Below are 13,838 nucleotides of genomic sequence, written 5' to 3'. Positions count from 1 at the left end.
AAACACTCATTACAATGTGGATATGACACCCTAGAAGCCTCTAGCAGGGCAGCAGTGACAGGATCTGTTATTAGGAGACACACTTGGCTGAAGGAGCAACCTTTCTCTGATCATGTCAAGCCTAAACTTATTGATGCACCCCTAGATAAGGAGTGCTTGTTTTGGGAAAAAGCAGAAGAGGTGCTTGAAAAGATGGAAGACAAAGCAAAATCTTTGCAAACAGTAAAAGATTTCTTTCAAGTTCAACTTCCCAGATTAAGCAGGAACTTTCCCTCTAAGCACTGGGCTTTCCCGGCACCTACCAGACAGGGCCAAGGTAATTCCCGTAGGGACAGATACTCCAGGCCTCTATCCCAGGGCCAGCAGAGAAGCAAACAATGGACCACTTCCGTCTCTAAGGCAGGGAGTTCTAAGCTAACCTTTTATAGCAAACGCTCACAATGACTCTCCCTCCCACTTCTGCCCTCCCTTCACTCACTAGAAACTAGGAGGAAGGCTCTCCCTCTTCAAAGACAATTGGCTTTCTGTAACAAAGGAACAATGGGTCTTAAAGATCATTTCTCAAGGATACAAATTCTCTTTCAGTGAACTCCCAATTCCAAGAGGGTACCCAGACTTGCGTTCAAGTCAGTGGGCAGAGGCATTGAAACAGGTCCAAACTCTCATATCACAGGGGGCAGTAGAACATGCCCCCTCAGATCAAACAGGCAAAGGCTTTTATTCCAGACTATTCCTTGTTCCCAGAAAAGAGGGCTCTTGGCGCCCCATCCTGGATCTATCCATTCTGAACATCTCTCTGGTGGTCCCCAGATTCAAAATGCTAACTTTGCAGCAGCTGCTGCCTATGCTAACAAAAAATGCCTGGCTAGTGGCCCTAGATCTAAAAGATGCCTACCTCCACATCCCCATCAGGGAATCGTGCAGAAAATTCCTGCACTTCAGAGCAGCCTCACAACACTTTCAGTTCTCTGCACTGCCCTTTGGTTTATCTACTGCTGCCAGAGTATTCACCAAATGCTTGGCCTCCGCCATAGCATTCTGCAGACAGAGAAGTATACAGATTTACCCTTACCTGGACGACTGCCTCATTCAGGCAGAGTACAAAGAAAAGCTACTCCAGGATCTTCTCTTTGTCAAATCTCTCCTAACTTCCCTAGGGTTCACTATCAACGAGAAGAAATCAAAACAAAACACCACCAGGAAGATCATTTCTTGGGAGCTGTGCTAGGCCTTCCTATCCCCAGAAAAACAAAGCATCCTGCCTCCCTACTTTACCCAGCTTGCTTCCAGAAGTCACCTCACTGTGAGGAAGTTCCTGCAAGCCCTGGGATGCATGGCATCTTGCATCCTTCTCATTCCACTGGCCAGACTTCACATGAGAAAACTTCAGTGGTACTTAAAGAACCTTTAGTGCCAGCACTCTTTGTCCCTAGAGACCTCTCTCTGTCTGATCCCATATTATAAGGGCCGAGTTTCTCTGGTGGGCAGAAGCCTCTGCCAGGAACAAGGGTCTTCCCTTCATCCTCCGCCCTTCCAGCCAAACCATCACCACCGACGCCTCTGACATTGTTTGGGAGCTCACCTAGCAGGCAGGTGCACCCATCGTCTTTGGGATTCCAGCAACTTCACTTGCACATCAGTCAGAAAGTAATGATGGCAGTACAAATGGCTCTGACATCCTGCAAACCCCATCTCTGGTCAGGGGTTCTCCTTATAAAAACAGACAGCACCACAGTAATCGGGTACATCAACAAACAGGGGTGGACCCAATCTTATCCCCCCTGTGCAGTTTAGCCATGAGCCTCTGGCTTACAGCCCCCTCCATGAGTCTACACCTCATTTGCCTAATACCTACCAGGGGTCAACAACATCCTAAGCAGAAACTTACTGGACCCCATGAATGGCAGCTGCACAGGGAAATCTTTCTGAGGTGATCTCTGCTTAACATACAAGGCCATGTCAAACCCAGAGCTGTTGGACATGCTACACTTAAAGATATCCCAATCCCTCAGAGCCACACGCTCCAGGGATCTAAATCTTGTCATCACAATAACAAAACATGCTGGAGGGATAGGTTCCTGACCCAGAGACTCCCCAGACTCGAATAGACTGCCCATATATGTCAAGCAGAGCACCTCTTTGGCCCTCTTCAAAAGGAACCTTGATTGGATGGGAGAAAGGAAATTCACCCCGGGGATCACGTCAGTCACCCTGCTAGACAGGGGTCCAGGGAAATAAATAGTGTGGGAAGAAATAGCCAGGGAATTGTTATGGCTAGGCGTATATAGGCCCTAGGGCCGATAGCCTAGTACCAACCTATAAACCTAAGCAAGTCACTAAGGAGTGGGGAACTCCGGAAATGGATCTCTTTGCCTTGCACATTAACCATCAGCTGCAAAAGGTCTGTACCAGTGAGTATCACCTCCTAGTGTGGAAGTTGGATGCCTTGACCTTCCCCTGGAACTCCCTCTTTGTGTACACATTCCCTCCTCTGCCCCTTATTCCCAAGGTACTGATCAAAATAAGGGAGGAGAGACCAAAGGCCATTCTCATTGCTCCATATTGGCCTAGACAGCATTGGTAACCCTTACTGCGCAGCCTGACCTTACAGCCCCCCCCCCCCCAAGCAGCTTCCCCTGATCTCAGACCTCTTGGCCCAGGTGAGGGGGAAGATACTGCACCCAGACTTAGACTCACAACCTTTCGGCATGGCTTATACCTTAAAGGCTAGCAAAGAGTCCCTGTTAAGCAAACTGGTCCTAGACATCATCACAGAGACCAGAAGCCCCAGCACCAGAAAATCATACGCAGGAAAATGGAAAAGATTCTGCTCCTGGAACCAGTCCACAGGGGCCATTACCTCCCATTCTTCCATCCCTCTTATCTTGGATTACCTAGCTGAGTTGCTCAATAGTGGCCTCTCTTTCTCCTCTATTATAATCCATGCCATTTCTGCCCATTACGATTCAGACCCACCCCTCTTCACTCATCCTTTGATTAAAAATTCCTCAGAGGGGCTTCTAATATCAGACCTCCCAGAAGGCCTCCCATGCCACCCTGGGTCCTGAATTATGTTCTAGAAAAACTACGCTTACCTCCTTTCAAACCTGCTGCTTCTACAGAATTGAAATTTCTCTCCTGGAAGACTGCCTTCCTAATAGCTATCACCTCAGCCAGAAGGGTAGAACTTCAGGCTTTTATGGCTGTTGAGCACTTCATCATTTTCCATGCAGACAGGGTCTCCCTGAGGACTAACCGCTCCTTTATGCCCAAGGTGGTATCTGATGTGACCCTCAACCAGGCTATTGACCTACCCACCTTCTTTCCCGACCCTCAAAACAAGGGGGAAAGAATTCTACACTCGCTAGATGTGCATAGACAGCTCAGATACTATCAGGACCGTAATAAACAATTCAGAAAAACAGACCAAGTACCTGTCAGCTTTGCCCCTGGGGCAGAAGGGAAGCCCATTTCTAAACAAACCATTTCCAAATGGATATCGCACTGTATCCATTTCTGCTACAGACTAAATGGGAACCCCCCCCCCCAGTCTATCCATACCCATTCCACTAGGGCAGCCCCCACTTCCACAGCCTTCCTCAGAGGAGTCCCCACCAGGGACATCTTGGAAGCTGCCACCTAGACCTTTGTCCATACTTTTACAAAGCATTACCACCTACCTCTTTTTTCTAAGTTTAGGGCAGGGTTTGCCTCTGCAGTTCTGCAGGGCCTGCTGACCCATGCCTTGGACTCTAACCTTTCCTTCCACCCCTCTCCTCAGCTTTGGGAATCCTCCCATAGGTGATGACTGCAACAGTGAAACACAAAGAACATAGTACAGTTGTGTACACTTACTGTAAATGTAGATGTTTGAGTGTATTCACTGTTGCAGTCCTGGTTTCCCTCCCCCCATCCCCCATATAGCATCTTCTCCTAGGGGACATAAGTTTCCCACAGTGGCTTTTAGCCACCAGGACCACTTTTCCTCATTTCCTTGTGCTTCTGATGGGTTAGGGCAAGAAAAACTGATGTAATGGTGTCTGCTGCCTTGCTTTACAGCACTGACAACCTGATGTCAGACTACAGGCGATGGCAGTCGACGCAAAAAAAAAACATTGACTCTGGTATTCGGCCGGCCGAGGGCTGCCAAAACAGAGATAAACCCACAGGTGATGACTGCAACAGTGAATACACTCAAACAGCTACATTTATGGTAAGTGTACACAACTGTACTTTTTTTCTGCAAACTGACTGAAATTCCCCCCTTAATAAATAGACTGTGGTGGAGCTTTTCTTCCTGGGCCGGACCTTCACTGAAAGTGATCTCTGCCCAGTCTGAGTTTCCCGGTCAAAAAGGACAAACAAATAAATACCTAGAAGGAAAAAGAGGGGTTATGATGTCAGGAAAGGGGCAAGCTTTAATGTAAAAGAGGAAAAGATTAATAACCAAGATAGATATGTGTTAATACGTTACTGGCAAGGTTAAAACATTACAACAGCAGCAGCATCTGTCTACATCTCACCAAGAGCTAAAATGCACAATATTAGTCATAATGGGTGAAATTCTAGAGATTCATTCAGGATTATGTATAATAGCAGGAAACTAGAATATAATTAAAAGCATAACAGAGCTGGTCTTGGCCTGGTTGCACTCATTAATGCAAAAAAAAAAAATGACACCTGACAGTGTCCTGGGATGCTTTTTAAATAGCTTGAAACATGATCTCTTGAGTCACTTTTCAATTATAGCTTGAAAACAAGCTTTGTATCACTAGCATGCAGGACTGCAAAGGTTATCCCACTTCACAAGGGTTGAAACAGCAAACCAAATCACTGTATGCACTCGTAAAACGGTCAGGAACCAAAAGTCAGGCTTGCACTGTTGAACACAATATAGATGCCAGTCAGAAAATCAGACCCCCAATGCAAGTGAGATAAAAATCTCTCTGGAGCCAAAGTTAATAACTGATAACTGTAGAAAAGCTGTTAAAAATTAAAACATTTATTTTCCAGACAATGAGTTACACCACGAGCTTCCTCAGAACAATTAAATTAACTCTCATTCATTATTTAAATACACAGCATCAGTACTCTTAAACAGAATTAAAAATACAAAAGTGCAATCTATCTATATGTTTTTTTCACTTTTATATGTTTAAATGTGAAACATTCAAAACTAACTTTTGAAGTGTATTGCTTTGAAGGTTGTACTAATACAGTGTTCCTTTTAAAATGTGTAATCTATTGGTAACCAAATACATTCAGGACTGTGATATATGAATTTGACAGCACCTAGCAAATACAACAATAAAGTTGTGGCTACTATTACACTTTTGACTATCAGAAGTGGTTTAACTCATCTGTATATATTTCCTTATATGCCAACTGGTTTAAGATGGCAAATTTGAAATTCAACACCGCATCATTGATATGTTTAAATAGGGCATTTTCCATCCTTTGTTCTAATACTATCCTTTTCTTAAATGGTCTTTCCGTCCTGCCGATATAAAAGCAGGACATGTGTTACATTTGGCCAAATAGATCAACATATTAGTTAAACCAATTACCTTGTACAGGTCTTTGCTAGTGTGTTTCTCAATATTTAATTCAAGCAAGTATTTCAAATTCTTCCCCATCTTATACACAAAGGTGTATATTTTGTCCCTATATGCTAATTCAACTTCTGTTTCTTTTCTGTCAGATGTCATTCTCAAGTATATTTTAATTTGTAAGGATGGTTACTACTATAATCTAAATAAGAATTAGAAAAGTTGTCTTGAATGACTGTGTGTCACCTTTCCACAGTATGTAAATGTCATCCAAGAACCGGGAGTAATAGGACACATGGTCTGCCTGAATAATTCTCCTCATAATATATGAAGTTGTTCTCTAAAACTATACTAGTAAGTTCCACTAATAATGAAATTTGGTCCCAAGTCATCCCATGCTTTCTTAAGCTATTAGTCAGTGCCTGTAAACCTTCTTCCAAAGGGATACTTGAAAAGAGATCCACAACATCTACTGAAGTGAATATAATGTTCTGTTTGTCAACATTAACTGGAAAGTTTTAAAATTCCCATGAATCTTTTGTTAGATGTACTATTTTAGAATACATAGGTTTAAGAAGTTTGTCAATAACTTCACAAAGTTTTGACTTACTTCCTGAAATTATAGGACGGAAAGGTGGGTTGACAGTATCCTTGTGGGTCTTAGGGATGCCTACTATGGTGGCCAATCAGTAACTATATAGTTGTATGTGTCCTCATTTATTCTGTTCTCAAGTAGATAATCCTCCAAGAACATGTCTATCTTCCTATATGCTTGATTAACTTCATTTAAAGATGTAACCATGTAGTTTCCAGAATTGTACAAGATGTCATGAATCATGCTACTGTAACAAGTGGCTTGTCCGGTTTCATGATTCTAATACTTTTATCACATCTTAGTTCCCTTAATAAAGTATTCTCCTCATAGGTCAAGTTCTTATAAATTCTAATATTATTGACCTTTTTATGAAGAGAGTACATATCCCTAACTGACTTTTTTTCATAGTTTGATACCTGGGGGTGACTAATAGGGATATAACAACTATTCTTCCTAAACAGATGTGATTGTTTGAATTCATCACTTTTCTGTTTGAATTGCATAGCTAGGTTTAATTTTCTAGTATAAAGTTTTAATTCACTTATACTATCTACTACATTAAAAGTAGTTGTGGGTATGAACTTTAAACCCTTAGATAGTAAGGAAAATTTTCCAATTTTACATTACTATAATTGAAAATCTTAAAACTGTTATATGTAAAAACAGCACCATCCTGTTGAATACTCTGTGTAGAGGCTTCACTAATAGTATTAATGCCTACATTGCTGGGAGTGTGACCCGTGTAACCTACTGGTGGTGTTAGTACTTCTTCTTCCACCTCCCCCCTTGATTCCATTTTGCTGAATGTGTTTTCCTTGACCTTTGAAAAAAATCCTCACCCTTTTTGTTATAGTCTCTATAATGTGTGTCTTCTTGTATAGTACTACCATGTCTGTAATGCGCTTTTCCTTCATTAAACTGATCAAAGTCATCCCTTCTTTTGTGTTGGGCATCTTCATTAAAATTCCATTTATATGCTTCATGTGTATCATATTGTGCTTTGTCCCTACTGAGTTTTTTATTTTTATTTTCAAATGCCTTTTTAGCTCTATCATGGGCTATCTCATATTGTTTAAAGTACAATTTGTCCCAGTCGGCAAAAGCAGAATCATGTATTATTGTGTGATTCATACTTTCTATATCTTTTATACATTTACACAACTTCTCATCATTCAGTTTGATAAGTGTCTTGATATACTCAAATCCAAATGAATCGAATAGTGTGTTAAACTCAATAATGGTTTTGTGTGTTAATTCAACCCCATAGGGGCCCATAGGAACAATCTTAAGATATAAACATTGACTTAAATAAGCATTGTCCAATTTAATCGCATTGATAGCATTGAGTTTTTTACCAAAGGCAAATATCATATCTTTCAAAGTTCCTTTAGTATAGTGGCGTTTGTTGTTGAAAGCCACATCATTAGTAAAGTCAAATAAACAGTCACTATCAACAAATTCTTTTAAATTAGAAACATTGCTCACTGATGTTTTAACTACATCGCTACTGTGCAAATTATCAGGTAAAGTTCGCAACTTGACGTATGTCCGCCAGTCCGCTTGGCCTCAAACGTAAAGTCATTAAGATCTGTAACGTTTATATCACCCTTGCCTGCAGTATCCGAAAGGTCTATTCCCTGTCCATTCGGTAAACCTGGGGAGGAAGATGATAGAATGTCCATGCTGTTAACTTGTCCATTCGGAATATTCCCCGTTCGGTTCCCTTTACCTTCCGAGAGGTTGTTGTGATCCTCTGGACTCCCACTTCACAAGGGTGGACCATCAGTTGACCCCAGAAATTACAAACCTATTAGACTGACAAGTCTAATATACAAAGTCATGAAACAAATTATTATGAAAATGATCAACAAAAACAAAAGGCATCGTTCAGGCAATGGACCCAACACAGTTTGGCTTGGTCAAGGGAAGGTTAAACCTGGTGGACTACTTTGAGAAGGTCAGCAAGGCAGTGGATAAGGAGAAAAACTGCGCATACTGCCTGCCTGGACTAAGCTAAGGTGTTCGATACAATATATCACTCTAGTTGACAAACTCACAAAACTGGGCATAAACCCCTGCATAACTCGCTGAATTGCTAGCTGACTGTTGGCCAGGACCCAGGAAGTTAAGATTGGTGAGACCACCTCCACTGAGAGACTGGTCATCAGTGGGGTACCTCAGGGCTGCATGCTGAGACTGCTGTCATTTTGCATCTAATTCTCAGAGGTAAAGGCTAATATTCAAAGGTGTTTGGTTGACAAAGTTCACAGATGACTGCAAATTGGGAGCTATCATGGCTTCCTCCTAATGACGTAAACATCTTCCAAGAAGGTAGAGCACAAACTGGTTCCAAAGTCACTGATTAAAACTTAAGTGCCAAAAATGCATTATAGTGCCTTTTGGGAAAACTGCCAACCAGGCTAATTACTCCACTGATAAGACACCCCTAAGAGTTGAGGTCATATGTAGACAGTAATCTGGGGTTTGACCAACATGTGACCAAGGTAATAAGAAAAACTTTGTGTTGCCCATTTTAAGGATATAGGCATGGCATCCAGATTGACTCATTATTGAGTATAATGCCTCTTTTGGCATGTACCTGACCAGACATATGCAACAGCTGGAATGCCCACAAAGGTTCCTTACCAGGAGAGTCTAGGGTATAAACACATTGTCATATATAACTCACCTTAAAGCCCTATCTTTATACTCTCTCTCCTACAGATTACTGAGAGCTGATCTGTGTCTGGCATACAGGGCATCTTTTGCGCATCCACAAAATGAACAGCATCAGAGCCGCTAGATCAAAGGATTTAAATTTTGTTTGTGACATAAATAAGACATGTTGTCAAGACAGATATGTATCTCAGAAGATCCCCATGCTCTGGAATAGGATTCCCATCCACGTAAAGCAGAGTCCATCCCTAATTCTTTAAGCGTATCCTTGACCAGAGGATGAGAAATTGGAAATTCACCCTGGGTCGGGCCCCTTGACTCTTTTTATACTGTGGGCATTACTGTCTGCCTCTGTCTAATATAGCCCCCAAAAAATACCTGTAGAAATTTCCTAAATACCATACCTCCTCCTAATAAACACCTATGATACATAGAGACATAATTGGGGTGAATTGCACGGCTAGGCTTATAAAGGCCCTGGTGGTAGTTAGCCTAGTATATACGTATGAACCTATGAGGTATTTCATTGAGGCTAAGGAAGACAAGAATAAAGTAGGCAAATACTTAGAAAAGTTCGAAAAGTACATGAATATTTTTTGATTTCAGGATGTGATGTATAATAAACAGGCAAACCATACTTTTGCATACTATTCAGGCAAGTACAGTACTTTGGCTGAATTAGATGGATGTTCTTTTAGTAAAGAACATGCATATATTTAGTGTCCATTGCCAAAGCACATCCTATACTTCTCTCTGAATATACTCCAAAAGAAATGAGAGGGAAAAAAATAGAACATGTGGAGAGAGGGACAATGTTTGCTCTGATGTTGTCCTTTACATTCTTCCTCACTGTTGAGTCTTCGGGTCTACGATTCGGCCATACTTTCAAGACTTTAGGATTTGAGTCTTGAGCCCCTCCCTCTCCTATAATGCAGTATACCTTCTGTGACCCTTAAGATCTTGTTTGCTGCTGTCGTGTCAAGACATGATTCAGAGTTTCCAGTTTTCATCTGAGATAAGTGATAGCTTTAAAAGTTAATATTTCTTGGACTTTTTTTTTCCTTGAGTCATCGCACTCTTTAAACATTTTATTTCCTTTTGAATAGAATTGTTGAATAGGTATATTCTCCCCTCCTCCTAGTATTCGGCAGGTGTTAGAGACTCTCCCTTTTCCTTCGCTTTCCTTCTAGTGCTGTTAGCACTTTAAAAAAAAAAAAAAAAAAAAAGTAGTAAATAGGTTGTTTTTTCAGTTTATTCAGCTACCTTTAGTAATATAGGGTTAGTTTTGCTCAGCTACTTTTAGTAGTGCAAGTTTACTTTTGTGTGGAAAGTTGTTAAAGTTGTTGAGGTTTTTAAAGATGCCTGACCGACAAGACTTCAAGAGATGCACTTCTTGTGGGCACAAAATCCCAAATTTGGATGCCCACAAGAAGTGTGCCTATTGCTTGAGAGCCAGTCATTTGGAAGCAGACTGCCAGATCTGTGTCCTTTAACCCAAAGACCCACTCAGAACGGAGAAATAATAATTGACACTTAAGGGACTTTTGCCATCGCGAAGCCTAATATTTCCGAAGAACCTAAGCGGCGAGTCCATTGTCTCCCCAGGAGCTTCACCAGAAATCAAAGAAAAAAGACCCAGGTTGTCGGATTCAGCAATTTCGGATGCGACCAAGCACGACATTTTTGGGATCTGAAAACTAATTGAGATCCAAACAAATCTAGGCCTTCTCCAGAGCTGAAAGCCTGATTGAATCCAAATAGAACAAAATCAGTTTCAGATCCGACAGACCCTGTGTGCATATCTGATTCCTACACCACGAGCAGGACAACTTCAGATCCTAACATTTTGGATCCGAAGGTTCGGAGCTATACTCTGGTTATCTCAGAAGGACGGTCATGCTCAATCAAGCTTTCATCTCTTCAATCTAACAGCCTGGCATATCTTCACAGCAGCAAACACAAACTTCCCCAAATTTTTAAATGTGATTATGGATGTGGAAGAAGAAGCTAGAAGGAAAGAAAGTGTGAAAGAAAAAAATGAAAGAGATTTTTATTTTGAGTACAGCAGCAAAGCAGAGATTTTTGAGGAGAATTTGAGTGTGGCTCTTCAATATCTTACTGGAGTTGATTGAGTTATTTTTTGTCCTTCTTCCATTAAGATTCATGCTGCAGCAATTTCAGCTCTTCATGATTGTGACCCACCATTGTTTTTTTGTTTTCGCATTTTCAAATTCAGCAAAGGCTTAGAGAATATAGAATATAACCCTCTCCCGAGCTCCTCCTGATTCTGCTTGGGGATCTGTGCTTGTTGTACTCCTACACACTTAACCTTTGAGCTCATGCTACTGCTTGAATTGAAATACTTGTCATGGAAGACTGCTTTTCTGTTTGAATTACTTCTGGCAAGAAGGTGTCTGAGTTGCAGGCCCCTATGGCAGTAGAGCCCTTGGTGGTTTATTCATTTGTTTACTTTTATGCAGACCATTTGCCTACTTTTATGCATTTTGCAAACTTTAGGGGTGTACAGATTACACACAATTTTATGCTTTAAGCCAACTTTGATTTTAGGCAGGACAGTCAGTTTAAGTGTTCTTTGAGTTCTTTGCAGATGTAGCCTCTGTACAAAACAAAATCATTTGTAGGTGGATTTGGGTTTGCTTTGTACATTGGGTTGTTGTTGCCATGCATTGAATTTCCAGCTGGATTTAGGCCTCATTCCCACTAGGGCTACTCATTGCCTTACAACACTCATTCTATAAAAGTGGCAACCAAGGAGGAGGGAGGGCAGGCTATGGAGTTCAGTGCATACTTTCTAAGTGCATCACCTTTTCTTATACTCTACTCTAAGTCTAGTGGTTTTTACACAGCTGTTTTGCATGTTGTCAGCAGCTCCCTCTTTTTATTTTTTGCCAGCCTCCCCACCCTCTGCTAGTTTTGGGATTTCACTATTAGAAGACTGCAGCAATGTGGAACCGAAGAACATACAGTTTTTTTGTACTACCAAAATGATAGATGTCGATATGACACATGCTTGTTGTCATTTCCTCCTCCTCTCTCCCTGCTTTAGGTTTGGTTGTGTAGGTAGGTGAGGTGCTGATATTTTTTTTTATATTTTTTGTATATATATATATATTTTTGGTGCAGGTATTTTTACCTTGTCTTTTTTTAGGTCTTGACATCTGGGGCAAGAAAAAGATTGACTGCGGACCCAATAGTAAGGACTGCAGCAATGTGTATCCTCGAACATCTACATTTATGGTAGGTACAAAACTGTACTTTTTACTCTCTAAAGCGGTGTCTCTGGTTCCTCAGGTTCCTCCAGCCCGGATATTGATAAATCCTCCTAAATCCAGGCATCCTTCCACGGCCTCTTCCTCCAGGTCTTCTCAGAGTTTTTCTGACGTCGATATGGACAGGCTGATGCGGAGGTTCCTCAAGGCTCAGATACAGATGGGGGTCCTGCTTTCACTGTCACATCTTGGATCTGTGAGTGCTTCATCACTTACCTTACAGTCTTCTTTTCCGATCTGAGCCCTGGTTTCTGAAACTCAGGATCCAGAAATCCCAAGAGAGTCAATGTCAGATCCGAGGAATCTCCCTTCCTCTACTCCTGCTATGTCCCTGATCATCTCTGTTCTGCATTTGTTGGATCAGAGCAGGTCTCTGATTCGAGACGTTGGCACTGGCTCCGGGAGGTTGGCTTTGGCTCTAACCTTGTTAGACCCTTCTCTTCCCCTTGGGGCATCGGCCCTTGACAGTTCGAGTCCGGTTATGTCTGGAGGTCTCAGATCCAGTGTGGGCTCTACTGTCTCCCCTCCTATGGCTACAGCTCCAGGTCTCTTTGGGGCCTTCAGCTTTCCGGGTCACTGAAAGGGCTTTCTCTAGAATCAGAGAAATGTCTCCTCATTTCCGGAATCCTCCCCATATTTCTTCTGTTCCGAGAATTGAGCCCATATATCCTGCCATTGGTCAACCTTCCCTGTTAAGCCTCCAGACTGTTCCCATCAAGGGGTCGCTCTTTCTTCTGATACCTGCCGTGAACACCCCATAGAGGACGTCCCTCATTAGAAAAAGTGCAAGAGGAGGCACTTCGACTCCCCTTGAAGTCTTTAACCGAGGACACTGATTTTGAAGAAGGCTCCCCCTAAACACCTCCTGACGATATCTCCTTTGGAGACATCCTTGAATTCCTGAGGTAAAAAGGTGACTGGTTTTACCAAACTCCTTCCTGTGAGGAGTCGGTGTTTCTGGAGGCTGTTGGGATGGGCCCTGTTACATTCTGAGTGGACCCCTTCGGTACATGAACTCATTGATATAGTTTCCTGCTGGGCTGAGAAAGAGCCAGACACAGATGAGCCAATCTCAAAACGTCTGGACAAGTTCCTTAGTCCATCCTCCAACCACATACATTGGAGTAAAGGTGCCTCACTTGATGCCATTGTTGTGTCAGCAGCCACAAAAAAGGAGCTGACTAAACAGGGCTCCTCTGTTCATCCCTCAAACAAGGAGTCTTGGGCGCTGGACAGACATGGAAAGTGAGTTTATGCCTCAGCCACCTTCGCATTGAGAGCATTGAACTACTTGGCTCATTTTACACATTTGTGGAGAGATTTGGTCAAAGAGTTGACCACTTCTCCCCAACTGGCAACTCTTTTTTTATTTTCCCATGCAAATTCCTCATTGAGGCTGATTTCACACTCTGCAGAAGGCTCCTCACAAGCAGCTGGTGCAGGCATAGCCATAAGGAGACATGGCTGGATGAGACTTTGTGATTTCTAGTTGTCTTTCATTAATGGCCCCTTTTATGGTTCCTCTTTGTTTGGACCATCTGTTAAAGAAATGCTTGCCCACTGCAAGAAAGATGGAAAGACCTTGTTTGCCGTGGGGATCAAGTTTTCTACCCCCCCGAGAATCTTCTCAAGGAATCAAAGAAGTGAGAAGAAGACTTGGTTCAGGAAATCTCAAGAGCCTTTCCAGGACCCACACTGGGATGTTTCCTCCAGTGACAGAGGAAGAGG

The 13,838-nt window shown here is 42.2% G+C and overlaps 1 protein-coding gene across 1 annotated transcript in view; it reads left to right on the top strand.

The window, feature by feature from the left end:
• Positions 1–13,838, top strand: part of ACTR6 (actin related protein 6) — a 462,768-nt gene that overhangs the window by 364,576 nt on the left and 84,354 nt on the right. The window lies entirely within an intron of this gene.

Source organism: Protopterus annectens, chromosome 2.part2, assembly GCF_019279795.1.
Source record: "Protopterus annectens isolate FY-2018-M chromosome 2.part2, PAN1.0, whole genome shotgun sequence".
Lineage (NCBI taxonomy): Eukaryota > Metazoa > Chordata > Ceratodontiformes > Protopteridae > Protopterus > Protopterus annectens.
This window is presented reverse-complemented; position numbering and strand designations above follow the sequence as displayed.